The sequence below is a fragment of the Apteryx mantelli genome, chromosome 12 (assembly GCF_036417845.1).
Source record: "Apteryx mantelli isolate bAptMan1 chromosome 12, bAptMan1.hap1, whole genome shotgun sequence".
In the NCBI taxonomy this organism is placed as follows: domain Eukaryota; kingdom Metazoa; phylum Chordata; class Aves; order Apterygiformes; family Apterygidae; genus Apteryx; species Apteryx mantelli.
In genome coordinates this window covers 23,222,210-23,246,016 of record NC_089989.1, presented here as the reverse complement: position 1 = coordinate 23,246,016, position 23,807 = coordinate 23,222,210, and the positions used below count along the sequence as shown (strand labels likewise).

At 44.0% G+C, this 23,807-nt stretch overlaps 1 protein-coding gene across 11 annotated transcripts in view; it reads left to right on the top strand.

Moving 5' to 3' along the window:
* Positions 1–23,807, top strand: part of FOXP1 (forkhead box P1) — a 385,930-nt gene that overhangs the window by 69,328 nt on the left and 292,795 nt on the right. The window contains exon 1 of one of the 11 annotated variants that reach the window (XM_067303479.1): positions 2,667–2,676. The exons of the other annotated variants lie outside the window; for them this stretch is intronic. The gene's annotated coding sequence lies outside the window, so the exon portion shown is untranslated. Of the gene's footprint in view, positions 1–2,666; positions 2,677–23,807 lie in introns of those variants that run through there. 11 annotated transcript variants of the gene reach the window in all.

The window sequence follows — 23,807 nt, the reverse complement described above, 5'->3', positions numbered from 1 at the left end:
TTGTAACTTGCTTTGTTTGTGCATCTGCCAGTACAATATGTTGTCTTTCCTTAAAATGCAAATATGCTACATGCAGTACAGAGCTCCTTAGTCAATAAATAAATTGAGGTAAAAAACTGTACCTAATACCCATTTAATTTAAATTCATTTTATAAACATAAAGACGCCTTTTAAGAGAAGCTTTAATTCAGACTAGCACCTTGATTTGTGGTTGCCATGGAGAATCAAATCTGTCATTTGACAAGAAAAGTCACCCATTTATGACAGCACTTTATCTTGTCTCTCCAGGGGAAGAAAATGTCAAAAGTGAGAGCAGAAAAAAATAAAGCCTTGAAACACCAGAATTTCTTGATTTCATTTTTATTATTCAGCTATCATATCCTTTCTGATAATAGCAAGTTGGTGAAAATAAATAATGTTCCTACAGTAAAATCAAATATTTCCTATTGGAATGGACAGGGCTCTTTGTGATTGTCAGTGCTGTGAAGTCTGGCAAGAAATAGTGTTATTAGATAAACCCACAGTGCCCAAATCCCATTTTCTTTTCATTACAGTGTCAAAATAATTATACCTGTGTAATTTGGGTAAGAAATTGTAGAATAAGTAAAATGGTCCATTGGAAGAGATTGCTTTAAGCTTGTGTTCATTATAGGGTGGGGTTTTTACATGCTGAAGAAAAAAAAAAAGATAAAAATTATTTATAATTTCATTTCTATAAAAATGTCTGGTTACTCTTTCATATTCTTTGCAACAAAGCGAGGTGCCAAGTGCTGTATTCTGTTGGGTTTTTACATGTATGCATCTTTGACAAAATAAAGCTAAAAGGGGCAGGAGTTTTAACACTTTTTGCGTCTCAGGTGAAAATCTCTGAAGAGTTTCAAAGACATTAAAAGAAATTGATTATTACCTGACAATTTTTTAAAATGGTTTTTATTTTGTGGGATAAGAAATGGCAAGAATTCAATGTTTTCAGGAATACAATTAGCTATCACAAGTGTTTACGCTTGTACATTTAATCCATGCAGACACTAAGTTGCCCCCAGGGGAGAAACACTTACTGTAACGTTGCATGACTTTTTACATAAATCTAAAAGTGCTGTTTAAATAATGAGACTAAAGTAATCCATTCTGTGCCTCTTTCTTGAGACAGCTCTTTTGCCTTTTACAGTGTTATATGGTTTGATGTGGTTCAGGAGTAATCTTGTATCAATGAGATAGCATTATAATAGAAAGTCCTTTAGTGGTTTAGTGTAAATATTGGGCTGGTAGGGGAGCTGCTTGCTGGAACAGTTGTGCCTGGAAGAGATTACAGAAATGGAGAGAAAGGAAAGGGTCGCAGACTCTCTTTCTTGAAATTGGCTCGCAGTGCTGGATCCATAGCCAAAGCTAGTTGGGATCTGCTGTGAAAAAGCAGGCAGCACAATAGTTCCCTATTCCTGCTTTCATACATTATCTGAAGCCAAATTCTGCTCTTAAATACTTATGTGTAACTCTAATTGACTTCACAAGGCAGCTACCATGCCTGTCCAGTGGCAGATTGTGCAAGTGAGTGATACGATGTATCCTGCGGTTCCTTAAAAATATATGTTATTGCAAATGTCACCTTATTGGCGAAATAGTTGTAGGTTTTCTTTCTTTTTTTCTTTTTTTTTTTTTTAACACATATTAACATCATGTCTTAGAAAGTGTGTTATCGTGGGCTACCAGAATGTGATAACTTAGTTTTTTGTGAGACCATCTGGAATAAAAGAGGGTGAATTAAAGATGCTCTCTGGGGTTATGGAATCTTAAAGATATTAAAGGGTTTGATTTCCATAATGTCTGCCTCTCCTTTTGCCCAACTGTTGATATAATCTGCTTTAAAATCGATTTGCTGTCATCGTGTAATCAAAGCCTTAATTGCATCATCATTGACTTGAGGATTTTTTGCTGACAAATTTGCGTGGCCAATGGTGAAAATGTTGTCAAAAGGAAGCAACTGTTTAAAAATTTCACTGGATGTGCTGTCTTGCATATGGCAAAAATTTTCACAAGTACTTAAGTAATCCGGGACTCCCTGAATTTCCGTGGGAGGTTTGAAAATGTTTTCCTGTGTTTACAACCTTGAGGCCCGATACCACAAACCTTAACTTGTTCAAGTAGGAAATATTCAAAGGAGCAATAAAAGATTGTTATTTAGCATGGCCTCGTCGAAAATATCTTTTAAAGTATGTAGTCCGCTTGGGATTGCAACTCTCTGTAAGGTGTTCTGAAAAAAGGGGTGGAAAAGCTGCTCGCTGCTGCAGGATGGCTCCGGAGTGTGCCGGATTCACCTCCGATAAGCTCTGTCCAAAGCAAGACCCCATAGAGTTCAAATATTTTTATAAATGTAGAATTCTTTAGTAACTTGTCTATCTAGTTTCTGACGGATGCCGTCTGAAATGGCTGATATCCTGTCCTGAAAATCACAGATGGAAACTTCGTCTCAGCACCGCGCTACGGCAGTACCGAAATGAAAGTAACAGAGTCGCATTCACATTGCAGAAATAGTTCGCTGCAGTTTCCTGTTGAAGCTACCAGATTTGCTGGTGCGGCTCGCTGCCCCCGGTTCGAGGGCAGTGCTGCGGCTCTGCCCCTCGGCGCGCTGCGAGCACGTAGGGAACGCTCTGCCGTTACCCGGAGATGCTCTCCGCTACTGTAAGTACCAGTACAGCAATAACTGAAGCGGCAACCACTGTTTGATGCTGTTTCAACAAAGGTTAACTCCTTCCTCTTGGCTTTTTCAGTTCTTTTTAGTCATAGCAACTGCAGTGCAAGCTTTTTTTTTTTTTTTTTTCAACTGGTTTTTGCTGATTTATTTAAATCGCATTTTTGTTTTAATAACCTGTTTCTAGAAATGTGCTTGAATCTTAAAAGTCTGTTATATAAAACAGCACCACTCGCATGTTTCCCACGTTTCTGTACGAGTCAAAGTAAACACATAGTTTGGGAAAGAGAGATGTGTACTTTGTAAAAGAGAGTATATACTGAGTGCTGATCAGACTGTGTATTAACTGTAAAAGCCTTTTATGGGAGTCTTTGAAAGAGAAGAAAGCGCAAATTATTGGGGAGGGTGGAGAATGGTGCGGATCAGGGTAAAAACGCGATGCTTTGCGGTTTCTGTGTATTACTGCAGTCCCTTCCCCAGAATGATAAATACTATTTAGACGTTTAGCAAAAAATGAGATATGCCACTTCTTTTGAATAACACCTGTGACTTTTTCTAAAATTTAAAACGGGCCGGGAATTAAGCTGGTGGGAGATACATGTATGTTCTTGGAGCACCTCGAGCCACATTCCTGCACGGCTGAGTTAAACCCAAGAATTTAGCAGGCACGTTGCTGGGCTAATAGCTGCTCCCACTCCCAGGCGGCGGAAGGATTCCTGTTAACTGACTGCCGTCGCAGCAGAGTCGGGTTGAGAGAGTAAATATGTGGGTTTGCAGCGTTTGGTTAAGCCTTCCCAGAGCACGCGTGGATCTCGCCAAGTCTGCTGGAGGACCTGAATAAAAACAAATGAGCACGCAATGGGCAGTAATGACAGCAGAACTTCGGAGTATAGAGAATCCTTCTTTTCATTTTGTTGTATGTATGTGTATATACGTGTGTGTATGTGTGTATATGTATGTATAGCACATATGTATGTGTAGGGCTGCCACGCTGCGGACCTCAGTGGCACTGTGCATGAGCTGCCACAGTTTGAAAGAGGAAAGTCTTGCTGGAAGGCAGATTTCTGGCAGACGTCACAAGCATTTTTGCAGCGCTGCCGCTGGTTAGCCACCTTAGCAGCGGTGGTGGCAGCACGTACCCCAAGGAGGAGAGGTCGCTCCTTCTTTTTCACCGAGCTGCCGGTTGCTTCGTCATTCAAGTCGGTCAAGTATTCAGGGTGCTTTGAGGGCACTTGAATGCTGCTAGTGGTCCACAGGTGACCGTGTGGGAACCTCAGATTTATGGTTGTTTGGGTGCGTTTCTTCTCGGAAGTTGGAATTGCTGCCAGATACGGTAAGCCTCCACCCTGCTCTGTCATCGGCAGCCACCGAGGCAGCCCAACCAAGTGTTGCAGCTACCACTTACGCTGTCTGGTGGAGATGTGTCTTGTGGATCTTTTGTTGACTGAAGTTGGGGGTCATATTGCTTCCTTACCATAGGCTCTCTGGCTATGGCTGCTTCTTGTTTTTTTTATTTATTTTTTATTTATTAAAGATAGAGTAAGAAATTCTCAAGAAATAACATATACTAAAAGCAGGTGTATGTAAAAAGAACCTTCAAGGTGGTATAGTCTGGTGCTTGAGATTTGGGAAAGAGCAGCATTAAGGTGGCATAGGCCACCTTAATCTCGCCTGCCAGATATATATACATTGTGAAACTCTCTTGACATGAGCATGTTGTCTTGTTTTTTTTCCAAGGAGCCTTGTTTGGGCTTGGGCATGCCATTCAAACCAAAGTGCTCACAGCTTGCCACGTGTTGGGTTGTTCCTCATTTCTGCATGCCCAGTATGAGACACCTGGGGCCAATTTTGCGGAAGTGATATGGGGTTCGCAACCGCAGCTGAAGCCAGTTGGGGCTGTCCTCATAGCACATTGGGTACGAGGAGCCATAAAGACAGTGAGTCATGGTGGTCTCAGATGGGTGGTTCAAGTTATTGGGCAACTCCAAGCAGTGGCTATCAATAGCCTCCATTTCTCCTTGTCTCAGTTTCCACCAGTAAAATGGTTGTGATGGCAGCAAACTTCTCTGTAAGCTGAGGTGAAGAGAACTTCATATTGCAATGAGGGAACCAGAGAAATGGCCAAGAGGAGCTTGGTGATTTTGTATTCAGCTCAGGATTTGGATAGTATGCACGAAATAAGTAGTGCAAATGACCGGCAATATGAATTTTATGAGAGTAAAAACAAATCTGTAATAACTACACATGGGATGGGAGTCCTGTGGAAAAAAAGCGATTGCATAATTGAAGACTTGATCGTAGTAAACATACCAAAGGGTGCAAATGAAGATTGCATGGGCAAGCTAACTGTTGGTGTTGCCAACTTTGCTGCCTAGATTTTGCAACCTTAACATTATTTTGATATAGCTTTAGCTGTAATTCTGTAAAGGATGTACTGCAATATGTTAACATGCTGTGCCATCCTACAGTTAGGGCTTGTAATAAGTCTTTTTTTTTTTCCCTCTTTGTATTGTCTTTGTCAAAAAATAGCTACTTTTGAGCATTGAAATAAGTGTTCATATTACTTCATTTTTTGTTTGATTCTGGGTCATGTATGCCCTGTCTTATTACAAGGCCTCTAGGCTGTTCTTCTGTTCCCGTTGGACCTGGGAGAAGCAAACAGGTATCGTCCATGCACATTGTAGAGATGGCTGTTCGGGGGCAAGGTACATGGTAGTGATGGCGAGAAGGGCTGGAGGCAGAAGAGAGCGTACAAGAAGTGTCATAACAACTTAGGTCAGACTTTTGCAGCTAAAATACAAATATTTGCAATATTTGCTGCTGGTGGTGGTGGGGTAGATACCAGAATCAGATATTTTTGCCTAGATGTTATAAATCCTCTTGGGTCTGCTTTTTGAGAGGGAGCCTTGTGAAGCTTGATCAATTCATAGTCTAAGAGAAGCAGCAATTTTCATGTTATGTGAAAAGTTTCTGGTGACAGGGATTTTTTTTCACTAACTGGAAAAGATGTTATGCATGAAAAAGGTTGTGTTGCTTTGTTTTGTTTGTTTGTTTTTGTCCTTTTCCTCATAGATGGGCATACCCATACTGGCCTCATCCAAACTGAAATGTAGATAGGGAGAAGCATAGAATTTCTCTCTCCATTTTAAATGTCCAAATATAGTGGTTCAAGTGGGCTCACAGACTAAAATTGATGATATTAGCAGCTTGTCTGCATGGCTTTCAGTGTGAAAGATCCACCCTCGATCTGGAGCCTGGTGTTCTTATTGCTGGTGTTTTCATCAGCTCTCTGCATATCTTGGGACAGCTCATTTAAACTCTCTCTACCTAAATTTCACTATGTATAAAATTAGATAACCTTTACTGACTTTACAGGTTTTGCAGGTGATTTGTGTACGTATTCAGGTGTTCCTGGGAACACCAGCACGTGCCTTATTCCCTCCTTTCCCTTCTATTTTGGATGTGAGCCATTGCTGAGGACTGGGCAATACTGATCTTACTGTTTTTAATTAATCGATTAACAGACCTGATTGAACAAATAGGAGTCACTGCTGCAAACTCCCGGGAACACGAGACGGTGCTCTGCTGAAGGCTGTGTGCCGTTTCGAAGGGGTTCGGTGGGATGTTTGCTTCTATAAAAGCTCCCTCACCTCCCGGGATTGGGCAGCGTTTCCCAAAGTCAAGAGCTGTTATTTCCCTCCGCTGTGGGAAATATCTGCTCTCGACACCGCGAGCTCTTTCCGGGCTGCCTACGCTTCTGCTCTCTCCGCGCAGGCTAGTCGCAGCATATGTGCCTCAAGGCCAGCACTGAATTTCTTACGCTCCTCTCCATGTGAGGTGGAATTTAATTATCTCGGATAAGGTCCTCCAGAGCAGCCCTTTAAGAGTCCTATATAAAGATGTTGGTCTTAAGTAATTCAATATTTCAACTGCTCTGCGCTGGATTGATTGATTGATTAATGGAGGACTTCATTTAATTAATCTAGGGCTTCACTAAGTCACATGTGTTACAGTAAATACTGTGATGGTGGCGATAAAGGGGGCGGTTGGGAGCGGCGACTCCTCCACTTGCTCCGCTCTTGCCGTCGGCTCTGCGGCAGAGCCGCTGGTGCAAAGTCATCATGAATGACTAGGTTCGCCTTGGTAAGCCGGGGCTCGTACTAGATGAATCTCTTTGGTTTTCTATCTATAGCCTGCTAAATATATTTCGGATTGCAGGCAGACGTGATACTTTGTCACTTCCTACATGTGTGCATGTGGAGTGAGACTTTTTTCCCCCTAGCCCCAGCATGTACCCAAGCGATTTGCCTCAGATTTTGGATTCTATCATGTTGACATGTCATTCCATATTGACAGATACAATATCTTCTGTTCCTATGCGGAGTCCTGCCTTCGGCTGTCTGGGTACGTTTAGTTTGTTCTTCAGTGGCGAAATTTGCTATTTGGGGAGCCCGGAGAGCGCCGCGTGCCGGAGGCCCTGGGACAAGCTCTGTGTGGCACACGCCAGTGCACGTGGGTGCTGTCGTGGGTCCGGGCCTGGGCACGTGCCCGGGTGCCCCGCGCAGGGGACGGGTTGGGGAGCTGGGGGTGTGCACGCAGTGCAGTGCAGCATGCTGCTTTTTGTTCGGTAAGCAAATGCTGGCTATGGGGAAAGCCTTGCAAACTGGCTGTGAGAAGCTGCTATCACAAAATGTCCAGAAAATGGAGGTTCCAGCCCAAAGCCTGGTGTCTTGGCTGTGAAGGAGCTATGGTTGGAGCTATGAAGTCTTGTCTGCAGGTTGCTATAAATGTCATTCCTCCTCCCCTCTCCCTTCTTCCCCCCACCCCAACCAAAACCCTCAGTTCCCTGCAAGTCCCCTGTGCTGGTCCGGACAGATTAACGGGATGTTGTGCTCTCCTCCAAGATTTTTAGTGTCAGTGGTAGTGGCCAAGCTGCTGCTCCTTCTCTGCAGGAAGCTTCTTTCAGCACTTGTGTTTGTTGGTAATTTCACGTCCATATTCACCTCTGCAAGATGTTTGGAGAAAGGGTCAAGAAGAGACAGTAGTTGCAGGGCGCTGAGGAAGGACTCCCGGAGGGATCTTTGTGCTGTTACCCTCGTTCTCCTCTCGTGGAGAAGTGTTATTCTTGTATAGAGTTTCTCGAACGGATCTGCACTGGAAGGGGGCAATTAAAAATCCCGACACCCGAAACTTTTGTACAAACATTCCCAAATCTGTCATTGTACCAGCAGAACATAAATAAGGAGGCAGAAACGAGGCACGACGCCAGGGGTGATTTGCCCTCATAAATTCTTGATGGAGGCAGGAATTCAAAGTTGCACCTCTTGCATCTCATTCCAGCGCATTACCTGTGAGGGCTGTCTATAAACCTCCTCTATATATTACTCTAACGTCAGGGTAACGACAGTCAGCAAATCTAGGGATCAGTCACCTTTATCTGATTTCCAGACTTCTGTCTCCCATCTTCGTAATAGAGAGAGGTAAATGCACTCGTGCACGTACGAAATGCCCCGGCAATAATCACGCGCTCCTCTTGCACGAGGGGTTTTAGACGTGCCAATGGCTAGGTAGACAAGTGGCCAGGTTCGCTTCTGCAAAAGCGGTGCACATGCAGTTGCACAGCCGCTGAATGTGCTTTTCCTCCTTTTCTTTTCTTTTCTTTTCTTTTCTTTTCTTTTCTTTTCTTTTCTTTTCTTTTCTTTTCTTTTCTTTTCTTTTTTTGAAAGAGGAATGAAGACTTGCCTCGTGGACAAGCAGTTTTGCGATGCTGTAATAGGTCGGCGGTTTGTTGTGTGGTTAACTTGGTTCTCAGACCCGTGTGCTGAAAGGTAATGGGGTTCATCGCGAAGAGAGCTTTTTCTCGGCAGGATGTCTAACTGCGCGGTGCCTCTGTTTTCTCACTTGCTGGTGTTACAGAATTTAGTCACGGCAGAATATTTGATGAATAGCCTTTGATAAGAGGGTTTTTTTCTTTTGATTTTGGTCATTTGTTGTAATACTGTGAAATGCTGATGGAAAGCTGAGTGAAAACGATCTCTAAACACTAAGGCAGGGGCTGGTGCGTTAACCTGTGGGAGCCTCGCGTCTCGCGCGTCGCCGGCCGAACTTCGGGAGCGGCGTTGGCGCCGTCGCTGGGGCGCGGGAGCGAGTTGGCCGTCACGGCGTTCGGCGGCCTGCCTTTGCTGGACCGCTGTCCCGGGGGTCGCGGCTGGCGCTCCTGGGCTGGCACGTTTTCGCGTGGGAGGGAGCTGCCGGCGCTGTCGCTGCGGCCAGCCCCGGTGCGTGTCGGACGGAAATCCCGCTCCGTTCTGGTGCTATCTATCTCTTCCTGCAACCGCACCGTGCGGGAGCTATCGCTAGCGGGAGTTTCTAAGCTTTTGGATGTCGCGTTGCTGCATTGCTCCCCTGGTTAAATTGTATTTAATTAGCTTTGTGTTTCGTCCTTTTGTTTCAGCGAAAAGCTTAGGGGGGGAGGCCGCAAAGATTAAAAACTGCCTAAATGAAGCACTGTCGATTTAAAACACGTATAAAAACTCTGCAAGATGCCTTTTATTCTCCGGCCCCTTTATGTCCCCTCCCAAGCTTTCCGAGAACGAGCGGCGCGTGTTGAGTTTCATCCCCGCTTTTCGGCGCGGGAGCCGCGTGCTCGGCGCCGGGCGCGTTGGCGTTGGCGTTCGCGAGGGCTGTCGCGGTCCCGCTCGCGCCGGCCTCCTGGCTGGAGCGGGCGGGATGCTCTCCCGTAGGACGGCGCGTTCGCAGGCTCTCCTGCCAGACCAGTAAGTGAATGATTTCAAGCCTGGTGGGCAAGACTTGTGTCCATGCGTAACACAGACAGACCACAGTCGTCGGCAGCTGCATGTAATTTTGAACTCCACTCATTGAACTGTAATAAAACAATATAAGCACTGCTTGGGGGAAAGATTGGATGCAGTTATCCTTACACAAGGCTCGGGCATATGAAAGCAGTGCTGGCTGACAAGAGGATTTTGAGATTTGATTTTGATTGAATTGCAGAATTGAACAGGCCAGGAATGTCAGTGGAAGGCTAAATGCCTGTAGTGCCGTAAAGTTTTATTCATGTGAGGCTTTCCAATATAAAGTAGATGGATTATTGGAAAAGGTGTCAGGGGACGTGAAATAGAAGTGCCCAAAATGTAAAATGGGGGTATAAGGATGAAATTACTTCTTGCTTAGTACACAATTAGCGCACAAAAATGTTTTGGTTAGTTGTTTGTTTCTTGTTCAACGTTTTTAAATTCATTTCACAATATGAAATACAGTTTTCAGTTCAGATCAGTCTATGGCAGGAATTCATATTGCTTTTAGAACAGGTTAAAAATTTGAATACTGTCTTTTCTTAATTTTTAATTAAAATTTAAGAACAGAAGGGTCTCCTAAAAAAAGAAAAAAGAAAAAAAAAAAGTCCACAGGATATGAACACTCAGCAGACACTGAAAACTATTATGCTCAAAAACAAGAGCGGGATGTGTATTCACATACCACAACACACTGACTTATTTCATAGCTCAGTAATGCATACGTAATTAGAGTCAAATTTGCATAGGACAGCTGATATCCAAATTTGTATGGCATTAGAGGCAGCTTCGCTCATTTGCAGTGAACTCCGAGCAGTAAATAAAGTTGCATAGAAGAATGTATGTGCGTTAGCAGAAGTGTGGTGCATTTTGTGTCCTAATTCTTTATCCATTTACAGAGGTCTGTCTCAGTTAACATTTTCCCTAAACATACTCTAAATTATATATATTATGACTGCAGGAAAATAATCAGAGCTTTTTTACATCCATTTGTTTAGAATTATAAAATAAACAGTAAAACAGCCTTGTTATAATAAGCTTTTTTTTTTTTTTCCTGTTTTAAGTTGCATTTTTTGGAAAAAGGGCTTGTTCTGTTAATCTTACTTTAACCAAGAACATGAATACCTTTCTATATGTATATTTTATAGGGAGGTATTGTGTGGGGTGTACAAGAAAGTCAAATTTGGATCTCAAATCAGCATAAAATACAAGCTTATGAAATTGTATTTAAAAGTGTACAGAACAGCATATATGAATATCCTCTAACTAATTACCTGAATTGTGTTATTCTTCCATTTCAGTCCCTCCTGATAGAGCTTGCATTAGTATGTTTAGATAATATTTATATGTAATTGCCTTTTTTTTTTTTTAATTCAAAGGAACCACCCAAAAGGTATTATTCACTGTGAAGACTTTTATTGTTTTTGAAGTGTTCTGTAGAAAGTCTGGCTTTGTAAATTCATAAAGACGGACATACCACATCCAGTGCTGCTGGTAACTCTGTAGGGATTTGTTAAACTTTTATTTACCGCATGTTCTATGAATCATTCCTTCATGATTATTTTGGGTAATTTTGTTATTATTTAGATTTCCTGGAAGTGAACGCGTTTGACTGTTTGACTAATTAAATAGCAGTTTATTTATGATGGGTTTCTTTGAAGGAAAAGGATAGAAAGATCACCCCCCCCACAAAAAAAAAACACCAAAAAACCCCCCAAAAGAAGCAAGCAGGCTCTGTAGCCCTGCACGATGCGTGGCAGAGATGCTGCGGTCAGCAGAGCGACTTCTTCTCTTCCTCTGCCCCCTCCTTTCTCCCCCTCTAGCTTCCTTTTCGCGGGGGTTCCCGGCGGAGGACGCGCGAGCCGGGGAGGGCAGCGGGGCCCCCGCGGCCGCTGGCACCGCCGTGTCGCCTGTGCCAGGGCGCGGGAACCGCCGCCGCGTCGAGCGTCTGCCTCAGCGCGGGAAGAGTCGTGCAAATAGTTGCCGGTGCCGGAGTCCCAGCCCGGCCGTTGCTGCGCTTTTCCCCCCACCTCTGTCTGCTGGGCGACGTGTAGCTAATTCCGCAGCTTCCCAGCGGCCGGCAAAACCCTCGGCACAAGGCGACTCGCGTCGCTGGCGGGATGAGCAGGGGAGGCTGGCTCTGAGCAAACGGTGTGTCATTTCTGTAGAAGGAAGGATGAGTCACGTGGCACTGTGAGTTCGGATTTTTATTTGTGGGCTTTTTCTTTTTCAATTTTTTTTTTCATTATTTTTTTAATTTTAACTGAATGGCAACTTCTGCAGTGGCAAACGCAGGCTGTGCTGGCTGGCTAATTCCCTTAGGATGAGGTTGCCATGGCTCATCCTGTTTGGTTCAGCAAATCCAAAATATTGGCAGGCTCCTCTGACAGCAGATAACCAAGAACCTTTGAACCCAAGATACTAAAATAGTTACATTTTGGGGGGATTTTTTTTCAAGGTATCTTACCATTTCCAGTAGTTAAGAAAGAGGCGGGGGGGGGGGTTCTTTTCTGTTTTTTTTTCTTCCCTCATTTTATTGACTGTGCTAATTATCTCCTGTATGGTGTTTAAGCAATAGTAGGATATGCAGACCTACAATTTAAATAAGGGGGGGATAAAAGGATGATTTTAGACAGTTTAAAAATCTTACTTCTATTTAAATTCTGGAGTTTTTCCTGTAAAAAAATCTCTTCAAAATACAATTTAAAAATGATAATGATGAAACCTGCATGTGATGTATTATATTTTTAAAAACTAAATAAAATAATCAATATATTTTTCTATTGACATTTTAAAGAAAATCAGCCTGTAGACCTAACTGAAGTTAATTTGTTCAGCATTTGGCACGAGAGTATGTTAAAATTCATAAACTTTAGCTACTAGGAAACTCTTCTGCAGATGAAGAGTTTGTTTTGTTTTTTTTTTCAGGTGGGATGGGGACAAACAGTTGATTTAAGTAATTCTTTTTCTGATTCATTCAAAACTGAGAAACCAGTATAGAGCTGAAAAGATAGGAAACTTTTTTTCCTTTTCCCCTTTATGATAAAATAAAGGTGTGAGACGATGAGATCTAGTGGTTCTAAGATCCTGATATATTCGGTTTCCTTATAACAGGTTATGTTCAGTAAATGTTTTACATGCATAAATGCATACTTATTACATATCCAGCATATTTAAGTAACTTTCATTTAATGAATGAAAATGTTTTTTTCATTTTGATGCAGTTCCAGTTTTCAACCAAGCAGAGATTGATACACATAACAAAATTAACAGCTAATAAAAATATCCATCATTTTCTAACATAGTCAAAACACAAAACTCAAGAACAGAAATAAATGTGTGAAATACAACCTTCTCTTGTTCAGCAGAAAGATCATATTTTATTAAGTTGCTAACCAATTAGAATCAATCTTCCTTTAAGAAAATAAATATAAAAGTACAAATATAAAACAAGATTAAAATCAATGATTTAAACCATGTTTCCTGCTTTCTGATATAAACCATGATTAAAATCGGTGATTCAAATCGCTTTGATTTAAATCAAGCTCATGCTCGGGGTGGATTAGCTTGTGGTCGCAAACGTCATCCCTTCAAAGATAGAGGCGGCAGTCCAAAGTGCTTTCTCAGTCGCTTGGCCTGGTCTATGTAAATGAGATCTATGCTAAATTAAATGGGCAGGATTTCTGATACCGCCTTCTCATATTTCTCAGTTCATGTCGGAGAGGATCCTCCGGAGCTGGAGGGTTTGGGGCAGGAAAGGCGGTGTTGAGCCCCCTCTGCTTGAGCTAATGGGCTTTCCTGACGCGGCCGGTGGGACCGCTGCCGTTACCCCCTTGCCAGCGTCCTTTGCTCCTCCATTCCCACTTGTTCCAGGCTTTCCCGAGCAGCTCCACTCCCTGTCTATCCCACAAGCCTATTTCAGGACTGTCTTGGCACAAGCAGCAATTTGCACTTGCTCCGAGAAAGTGCTTTTGGCAAACCAGGTAAAAAAAAAGAGCCAGTATTACGGCTCCTGTTGTCCATTCCCATCTTGGATGCTCCTATTCCCTGCTGCATGGATAAGCAGGAACACAGCTGCGTCCCTTGCAGTGACCCCACTTTCTCAGAGGGGAGCCAGAGCTGCGCTCGTGGTCGGACAGAGGCGAAGCCTTGACCGTCCAACGAGAGTTTCTTGCTACTTCTTCCCGTTTCCCTTCTGGGCATCCTGCGGGAGAGGCAGGAAAAGTGAGCTTGGCTACAGGAAACCCTACAGGAGAGCAAAATAGCGGTTTTGCACTGTCCGACCAGAGCTGGTGTGGTGTCCGCCTGCCCCCGGCACAGGGTTGTGGTCAGGATCGATAGAGCCCTGGTAGGTGGCCGGCGGAGAGGAGCTCAACTCACAACAGCATAGATCATGTCTTCCCGTGACAGGGGCTGAATGTTAAAGAAACCCAACATAAACCTCGATATGCTTTGGGTCAGCGATGTCAAGTAGAGCAGATTGCATTCAAGTTGGACATAAATTATTTAAAATGCCCATAAAGATGGGTCAGCGGTCCTTGCATCAGTACAAGTCAGCTTAAGATTGTGTGCTGTAATTGTTTCCGTATGGTGGCCTTTTTGAACACGCCGAGTGGAAATCCTTCGCAATGTGCAGAAGTTAAGAGAAACACGTGGAATTTATTGTAATAATGTTTTTTGTTGGAAGTTCTCAAAATAATTAGCTTGATTTAGCTCTCTCATTTCTGCATGTATTCCAGACTATGTCCAGACCTTTTATGAAGCATAAATAGTTCCTTCATGGACTGTTGGCAGCCAAATACTCATGCTGTAGGAATGAGGCAGGCAAAGACCTTCCACCAGCGCTGGATAAAGTCTGTTCTCTCCAGAAGGAGGCAGATGTTTCTGGGGAAGAATGTTTCATGTGTTTCTAGAGTCAACCACCGTAAATTTGCAAGCAAATGGTTCGTAAAACAGGTTATTTTTTCTTACATCTGGGGACAACTAGTGCTGGACTGATCTTAGTTAAGAGCATTTAGACAGCATGACTTACGAAGCTGCACAATTATGAGTGAATGATGTTAATGTCAATATGTATGTTTTAACACAGTCAAGTTTCCGAAGCAGGTTTTCTAAGGCTTAATCCATGCTAATTTATTCTTCTTGCATTCTGAGTGTAGTGACTATCTTGAGACAAATCAGATGAACGGGGTCAAATTTTTAGCTAGTATAAACTGACACAATTCCTTAATTCTGCTGCACTCAGTGGAGCTCTGCTGATTTACACCAGTTGGGAGTCTAGGCATCGGGGTCTGCCTAGATGTCTGCCACTGCGCTTAACCTCTTACTAGCTTTTAACTAAGTTTGAAAGAGCTGAATACGTTCGTATTGATAATATCTTGCAACAGGGAAGCATCCAGCGAAATACTCAAAAACACAGTAAGGAGAGGCCCAGGCCTATGAACGACAGAAGTCTCGTGGACTGTCGGATACAGCGACGGAAGACTGAGTCCCGGGGAAACTTAATTTATAGAGCTGCAGTTTATGAGTGGATGAATTTGAGTTATGAATCCTGGAATGCTGAAAATATGAGGGAATCCATTAAGGTATTGACACCTGATACTTCAGATTTGCTCTGAGAAGTTTCATGTTTTTCTTCATTAAGAATGAATGCCGTTTGAGGGGGCGGGGGTTTCATGTGTGAATTGGGTGTGTTAAACAAATACATAACACCCAAAAAATAGACATACGGAACAGGTTGTAAGAACACATGAAAGATCGGTGTTGCATCATCAGGGTGTGAACCATGTGATCTGTATTTTAGGATGTGTCCCCTCAATGAAAAAGATACCCGGGTGAGTTGCAATGTGCTCTAGGGTTCCCGTTGCTGAAGCAGGTATTGGTGAGTGCTTGGCATCTGGTTGGGTTCTTAAGGACTGTAGGCGCTTCTGACTTTCTAGCCTTGGCTGATGTCTATTGATTTGTTCTTGGTCCTCAAGACTATTTTTATTCTTTCCTTGCAAGTTGCTTTGGTCTGTTTGGTCTTAGCAAGGAGCTATCTGCTAACTGTTGGGATGTTTTCATTGTTATCTCTTTGCTTTCCCCTCCCCCCCCCCTTTTTTTTTTGTTTTAATGTTTGAAAAGAAACTGGGCAGTGTTGTGGAGACAGTTCTGTGTTTTCTGCTCCTGTGAGATATGAAGTATGCGTGCCTCATCAAAGCGATAACTTTATTGTGGCTGCTTTGGGAGGCAGGCCACTAGCTAATTCATGTGTATTGGGTGAAGGATGGGGTGGCTACACGTGGGTAGTAAGTGATTTTGGCATTCGGTCTTTGCTTTTGAAGTGCCGGGAGCCCACTTCAGCTCCAGGTTCAGAAATAATACACCTAAGAATAAATAACCACACTAGAAACAGAGATCATTTGAAGAAAGCTAAGAAAGCAAACCGCACCAGGTAAACTTCGCAAAAGCCAATGCAGAAGTTTTAGTGCTGCTCTTTAATATTCAAGATTTTATCTCAAAGAATTATCTTTAGAAAAATAAACGTTCTCTTGGAGTTAGCGCTACAAACCCTGCTGCCCGGGCTGTAGTACGCTTGCTTCTCCAGAAAGGCTGTAGAGAAGAGGGTGATGGTCCTCTGCGCCCAGTTGGAGACCCCCCGCAGCATATGTCTGTAGGTCCTGTGCCGCGATTCATTTGCTGAAACAAACAGCAAACCCTCTGCTGCTGAGGAAAGCCCTGTCTGGAATAAGATTTCTTTTAAATTAAAAAAAAAAAAAAAAAAAAAAGGGCGAACTTCCCCTTTGTGATTTATGGTGCCTCTAACAATGCCACTTTCTCAAAGCCATGCATCATACCCAAACAATGGGCCGCATAGAAAAGGGCTCTCCCCCGAGTATTGCCAAGCGCCTAATTTTGTCTTTAAATTCTTACGAGTGAATTGTAAGAACATGACTTCATAGGAACCTTTGAGACATTACGGCTTTCAATAATACTTTGCTGCTACATGTAATGCTTCATTTTTGCTTTTATTAGTTAAATTGCTCCTTGTGTGCATGCACGGGGCTGTGGGGAGGAGATCCCGTGCGTCGCCCGACCCGGGCGTGCTGCGTGCCTGCCAAGGTCTTTTCTCGCCTCCTGAAGGCACTCTCTCCGCTCGTGTCTTGTCAGATGGAGGTTTATGAGTTTTTTCCCCCCGTTTTTGGCTCGCAGACAAGCGCTGCCCTGCAGACTACTCTTTCCCTCCTTCCTAAGTGCCGGCCGTCCATGGCTGTGCTCTGCCTCCCGACGCCGGCCGTGTGCCCACGAGGGGGTGCGCACGAGAGGCAGCTCCTCCTCCTCCTCCTCTTCTTCTTCTTTTCTTTCTCCCCCATCAGCCGCTCGGACTGAAAACGCGGGGTGTGCAGCATTCCCACCGCGGCAGGGCTGACGTGCACGTGCAGCGTTCGCCTGTGCTCCCCTGCCCAGCATTACTGTCCCCTCGCATCTTTGATCTTTCCAAATTTATATATATTTTTTCGTAAGTTCTCAGGAAAATTGAGGTCAAACTTATTTCATCCTGTAATCCCTTCACCTCCCCTCATGTACACTTTTTTTTTTTTTTTTTTTTAAAGAGCCACATCTTGCGTTATGTAAAACATAGGTGAAGAAACATCTTTAGTAAATCTCAGTTGGCTCAGTTGCTGTCTGCAGCAGCAGGCTTTGAATCTGGCTGCTTATCGAATAAAGGGTAGAAGCTGCACTTTTTACAGCTTTTTGTAGCACAGTTTGTGGGCTTGCCCATAATAATACAATTATGAAGGTTAACAGGAAAAAACTGGGTCCAGGAGTGATTCCAGGCAGCTGGCAATGCCGACGAATTGGAAGCGCACCACCAATGAAAACTGCAGGGAAAAGCAAATTAAACCTCATATCTGCCATCTCACTCGCTTTTCTCTGCTTTCCTGTTTGGACTTGAAAGGTGATTGGAGCCAAGGCAGTGACAGTTGACGGAAGTGCTGCAAGGAGAGAGTATTTATTTACAGTGAATCGTGGTGATGCTTGTTCAGGATGCGGTTTCACGCAGGATGTTCTGTCCCCACCCCCGGTTTGATCATTTCTCCAAAAAAAAAAAAAAAAAAAAAAGAAATGAGAGAGGAAAAAAAAATAAAAAGCTCCTTGATTGTTTGAGGCCACAGCTAACGCTTGGAGAAACGCGGTGCAGCATGCCTGTACTTGGAGCGCGCTGTTAATGTGCCATCATAGGAAGTTCCTGTATTGGGCACAGAGGCAGCTCGCAGGACTAGCTCATATCCAGATGTGTTCAAACACAACTATAATCGTTATGCATTTAAAATAGGGAAGTAGGCTGGGTACATATGCTGCAAGCTATGGTTAATGTGGGCCGCTGAATTCATTGCCAGAAGTACTGCCAGTTGATGTTGTTGTAATTTTTTGGAGGGGGAGGAAGGGGAGATGAGACAGAAATTCCCCCCCACCCCCCAATAAGTTTTACTATGAAATATACTGTGATCTAGAATTGCATTTGCAGAAAGGTCCTGGGCCTTGAGGTCTGCTCTGCATCTGGCTGCAGAGCTTCCCCCTGCCCTTTCTGCCTGAAACAAGACTTTTCATTTCACCCGCTACGGACTTTGGAGGATCCCTGTCTTGGGGGAGCTCATTCGTCGCCAGTAAATAACGGGGGCTGTAAGCGCTGTGCGGAGTTCAGGGCTAGGATTTCGGGTCGCGGCCGTCCGGGGCGGTGCGAGCGCGGCGGTGCCTGCTGCCTCCGCTCGTCCTTTGGCCGGACTCTGGGTTTTGCCTGCGCGACGCCTGTCTCCGGCCGTGCAGAACCGGCTACCGCCGCGGCCCCGCTCGGGTGGTGATAGCAGCTGCTGTTGCTGCCGGGCTGGGCCGGCGGTTCGATAGGCAGCGGTTCTCTATCTCCCTTTTTTCTAGATAGAGAAAATATATACGGCTTAGAGACGTGCTGCAGTCTGTACGTTTTCCTTCATGGGAAGCGATTTGAAACTTGAGGGATGGGGGGAGGAGTGAATATAGGGTTTTTTTATTTATTTACTTTGACATTTTCTCTTGAACTATTTTTAAGAAGTACATCTTTGCCCGTTTTTCTGTCTGGAAGAAGGAATCTAATGTATTTTTTTTTTTCCCCCGCTCACAGCTTTTAATTACATCATTGCTATCATCGGGCCTTTTCTACAACTCCCACATTGTTCAGTAGACACGGCGCAGTGTTTTTAGGAACCTATAAAAGCCAGTAATTTGCATCCAGAGGCCATGGTCGTAGGCAGCATCCAGGCAAGCGAAACAACTGCCTCGAGAACTTTATGGCCGGTACATGCGCTGCATCGGGTAGCGCGCTGTGCTGCTGCAGACGGGGAGGAGCGCGAGCGCGGCCGCTGCGCTCGTCAGCCTCCCTCGCCGATTGCACTGCGTGTGCCGCTTAGCGAAGTAAAGGGCAGGGGACGTCGTTAGGGCCAGAAACCTGGAGTCAAGCGTCCGCATTGCCTCTTCTGCCAGCGAGTTTGGACTCGAGCACCTGCCACGTGCCGCAGACCCCTTCCTTCCTCCCGAGCCTGCGCTTGGCTTTTCTCAGCCTTACCCCAGCTTTTTGCACCCTGCTGGCAAGACTTCTGAGGTCCTTTCCTTTTTGGCCTTAAGAACTGCCTTAAGTAGCTTTGAAAATCCCACTGTGGATGAGCCTCCTCATGGCAAGTCTAGCTGGAAAAAACAAAAAAACAAAAAACCCAACCCCCTGAGATGCTCCAAAAGGGATAAAACATTCTCTCTCTTTAAAGGTGAAATTAATAGCCTTAGTTTGGTATTTGTTATGTCAAAATTATAAGTAGCTTCTCAGTAAGCAAAAAAAAAAAAAATAAAAAAAAAGACCTGTCTGATGTCGGCAGTCTGTGAAGCTAAGAAATGAAGGACCTCAAAATATTCAGGACCTAGTGGATAATTCTTTAAAATATAGTTAAAGAAAACAGAATTAAGTGCCTCAGAAAAAAAAAAAAAGCCTATACAAAAAGACAAGCATCAAAAAATCAAATAGGGTCTAATTTCTTTTTTCCTACTTGTCCTCATTAGGCTGCATTAAATTCTGGACTTTCCATGTGTATGCAATTTGCATGCGTTTTTATTTTAATTTTATGGATGGGTATCTTTCAGAGTGACAGTCTCTAGTCAGGACCACAACATTATTGTTTTCTCCTGTTACTGCTTTGTACGCTTGTGCTTCCATGCCTCCATATATTCTAGCATTTGGAAATATAAAGCGTCGCTCCATTCCTTGAGTGAGAAGTGCCATTAAGGATGCTGCAGGGTGTGTAGGATGTGCGCGTCTGCCGTGTGGGTCTTCTATTCCCAAGATTTCCTGGATTCATCTATTTCTGCTCCTTAAGTTATATCAACATCAACAAGGAAATAAAGCCAGGTCCTTACTTTTAGTAGCAGGTACCTAGGAGCAGCCTATTCCGTGTCTGTGTGGCTCCCAGCAGGCACATTTCCCGCAGACAGAGGTCTTTTTGATTCCCTGTTTTTTGCTTCCATGTGAAGAGGCTTCTGGCTGGAAGCGAAATGTCTGTTGTCGAACGGTAGGGCTTGAACACCCGGTAGGGTCTGGCTTTTTACAGCTCGTTGATGCTTAACGTGAGCCGGGGAATGGGAGCTGCTTTGTTAATGCCCTGGTACAGGGAGGATTTTCAGCATCTGGAGGACTTCGGTGGGGCCACCTGCGCCGGGAACAGAGCTTTAGGGTGGAGGGCTGGGAAATATTATTCCTGCTGGCCTAAAAGAGTTGTCTGGAAGTCGGAGATGTGCCGTACTTGCAGGTAGCCGGGCTTGGTCATGCCGCAGCACGCCGGGTGAGCCGGCCTGGGCGCAGGGGGCTGATTGACGGTGCCTTCGCCTGCCTCCGAGCCCGGATCAAGCTGCTTTTCGTGGCCTCCAGTGTTTGCCTAAGCGATTCCCGGCCAAGACAGGAAACGATTTGACTCGCGGTGTTAGAGAGCTCCTCTCGTGGTATTTGCAGATAAAAGGGGAGGAGCTGAAAATCTTAGTCCGTAGTCAACCCAATCTGATAACCTCCAGGGATTTTAGTAGTTCAAAGACATTTTGGATCGCAAGCGTGTGTGCTTAACTGGAGCTGAAGCCCTAACCCTCGCAGGCATCCCATCCTTAGTAAAACCTTAAAATAACAAATGCTGCTTGCAACTCTCATTTTTTTTTCTCTTAACATTTTAAAACCACTAGGCCATGCCAAGGTTTTATGCTTAGGTAAGACCATGACCCTGACCTTTAAAACTAAGTCTCTCTTCTGTGTATCCATGGCCCAGAAACAGGTTTTGTTCAGCGCACTTCAGCCTATGAAATGGGAATTGTGGAGGGCTAGAAAGGAAAAGGGAGAATTGTCCTTGATGTATAGATGAGCAGAATGTGTCTCGTAGGAATAGTTTGCCAAAGCAATACTAAAATGACTCTTTTCTGAGAATGGTTTACCAGGTTACCAAATAGCTTTCTGCTGCGTCCTCCGGTCGGTGAGGGATAACCGGGCACTCCCTTGGAAGCAGTTGTAGAGAAAAACACGAAACAGCCTCTTGCTTTAGCGTTTAGACCAATTTCTGCAGGGAGCTACTTTTTTAATATCCTTAAGGGGTAAAAGAAGACTTTTCCCCCCATTTTTTTTGTCACAGTGGACAGCAGCGACAGAGAGCCCGGCATTGGCCGGGGGGCAAAGCCATTCTCGAGCAGCGCGTGGGCTCTGTCGGAGGTGTGGTAGAGAGGGTCTGGTGGGACCACCAGCTCACTGCCAGGTTTTCAGCTCTTTTCTGGAGAATATGACTTCTTTCTTTGCAAGCCTAGAGCTACCTTCCGCTTGCAGCAGGCAGATGCGCTTGCTGATTAAAAGGCATTGTTAATTTAGAAGGAAGGCCACATTCCTTCTCAACACCATCATTAATTAAAGGCTAGGAAATTGCCAATTCACCCAACATTCACATCCTTACCAGCCTATGCTCACATAATTTATTGCCCAAGTATCTTAATGCCCAAATACGTGCCTAGGCCCGTATGCAAAACCTTAACTCCCATCTCATGTATTTTTCCTATACATAATTAAGATGATTGCCTTCTAAAACCTTGAATTTTTTTGGTAAAACACCTTTGTTTTGCAGAGGTTAGATTTAAAATTGTGAGGAACCGAAAATGGGCGCTGGACTGTGGACGCAATTTTATGAACCCATGTATGATCCTATGTGCACGGTGTGAGTATACCGTAGCCCACAAATGAAAATGACTTCTTCAGAGCACTGTCTCTGCGAGAAGAAAACAAAATGCCCAGCAGTCCTTTAAATCTTACGATTATAAACTGGTGCAGGTTGAATACAATGAGACGAGAAAGCAGTTTTCTGTCGGTAGGGGTAATGCAACTGTGCCGCATGCACTTACAGTTCAGACACATCATTCATGAGTTACACCATGGCTCCTTGCTCATGGCAACACGGAGTGTCTGGCAATCCCCACCATCTGGTGAACTCTGATGTGTATTTGAACAGCACACTGTGTTAGTGTGCCTATATACAAGACATATTCACACACAACATATAGTGGCAGGGGAAAGAGAGAGAAATTATGTTTCAGCTGTGAATGACTTATATTTACTCAAGCAGCGAAGAAATAGCTGATAGCTCACGAGTGATCAAAGCCCCTGGTGAGTTATAGAGGTCTTTCCTCACCAGTGAGGAAGATAAAGCACATTTCAACCTGCTGTATATCCTTCTAGTCCAACACACATTTTAATCCGTATTTTTATTTTGGTTTAGAGGCCTTTCTCCTTTTCCCAGCTAGTGATTTGGGTTTTGTTCTTTTTTGAGTTTTGTTTTTTTTTTTTTTTTGCGGTCTCTTCTGCTGCCTCTTCTCTGTCTGATGCTGATGCCAGAGACGGAGCAGATTGGGAAGCCTTTGAACACATTACTGGTTGAACTCAAACGAGATTTTTTGTATTGCTTGGTTGCAAGCTACTGTGATGAGAGCATAAGGAATTTACTTTTGATTGACATGATATACTCTAAAGCAAAAGTGATCTATCAGCAGGCAGGCACCCACAACTAGTTTTTCTTTTATGACAGAGAATAGTCATGTTGCAGTTATGCGACAGCAATGAAGGTAGAATTGCAGTTTCCCTTTGAATCCTCTGATGGAGGAGATAGAGGAGAAAGAGTCAAAACTAGGCCGTTTTAGGTCACTCCAACTGAGTGAGCCTGTTATTTCCTAACAAGCTAGAGTTGAGGATCCTCTCGGTTTCTGTTGCGTTGACTGCTTTGTGTTCAGCCAAAGCCTCCTTTGGTACACCAGCAGTCTCATTCCAGTACAGAATATCAGTACAGATGACACAACCTCATTATCTTCCACTTCAGACGCTTTAAAACGAATTTTTGTAGTTAGCACACCCGTGATCTTACACCGCAAAGAGAACTGGTTTGGGGAAAAGATATGATATATCCTGAGCCTCAGTCTGAGCATGAGACACCCTCCCTCCTCCTTGTTGTGCATAACTAAATGTGCAACCTCTTCAAAATAAGTTGTTCTCCAAATGAATTGTCATTTGGCATATGATCAGAATAGAAGACAGGTGAGCATCCTCTGGAAGGAAGTGTAATTTTTAAAGTAACATCTGAACTTGGGAGAGTTGGATTATGTTTTTCGTTTAGCCACCTTGTGTGGTAATGGGCACGTTGCTTGGACTTCCTTGTCCATGTCTGCGAAATAGGTGCGATGTTCCTTACCTCCCTCACTACGCTGTTGCAAGCATATTTCCTTCTGTTCTCTAAGTTTCTTGCGACATTTGAATGTTAAGATCTGTCAGAACAAAAATATTGACTCTTAGTCATTTTATTACTATTTGAAAACATCTGAATCGGTGTGCAACCTTTGAGGACCAGTGGAGAGGCTCGAACAATTATGAAAGCAGTTTGAAGAAACTTTATAAAACAGAAAAGCTATTTAAGAGTCATACATTGCTGAGATATGGTGGTGAGCACCCTTATAACTCCTCTGCATCATCTTTTTCTAGCTAGCAAAGGTTTCTGAATGAGTTATTAATGGATAAATGTAGTAGTAGTTTCCCCCATGAAATCACCGTGTGAAGTTTGTACCCTTTGTATGTCTGTCTAAGGGAGATTCAGGAATTAGCTGGTAAGAAGTCTGAATTGCTCCTTATTCCCAGGGTGGTCCTTCCCGATCTGGCATGTGGTCACTGCGGCAGGTCAGTTTGGGAAAGCTTGCAGCGTCGCTTCCTGCACTGGACCTGGCTTGCAGAATAAACAAGGCTT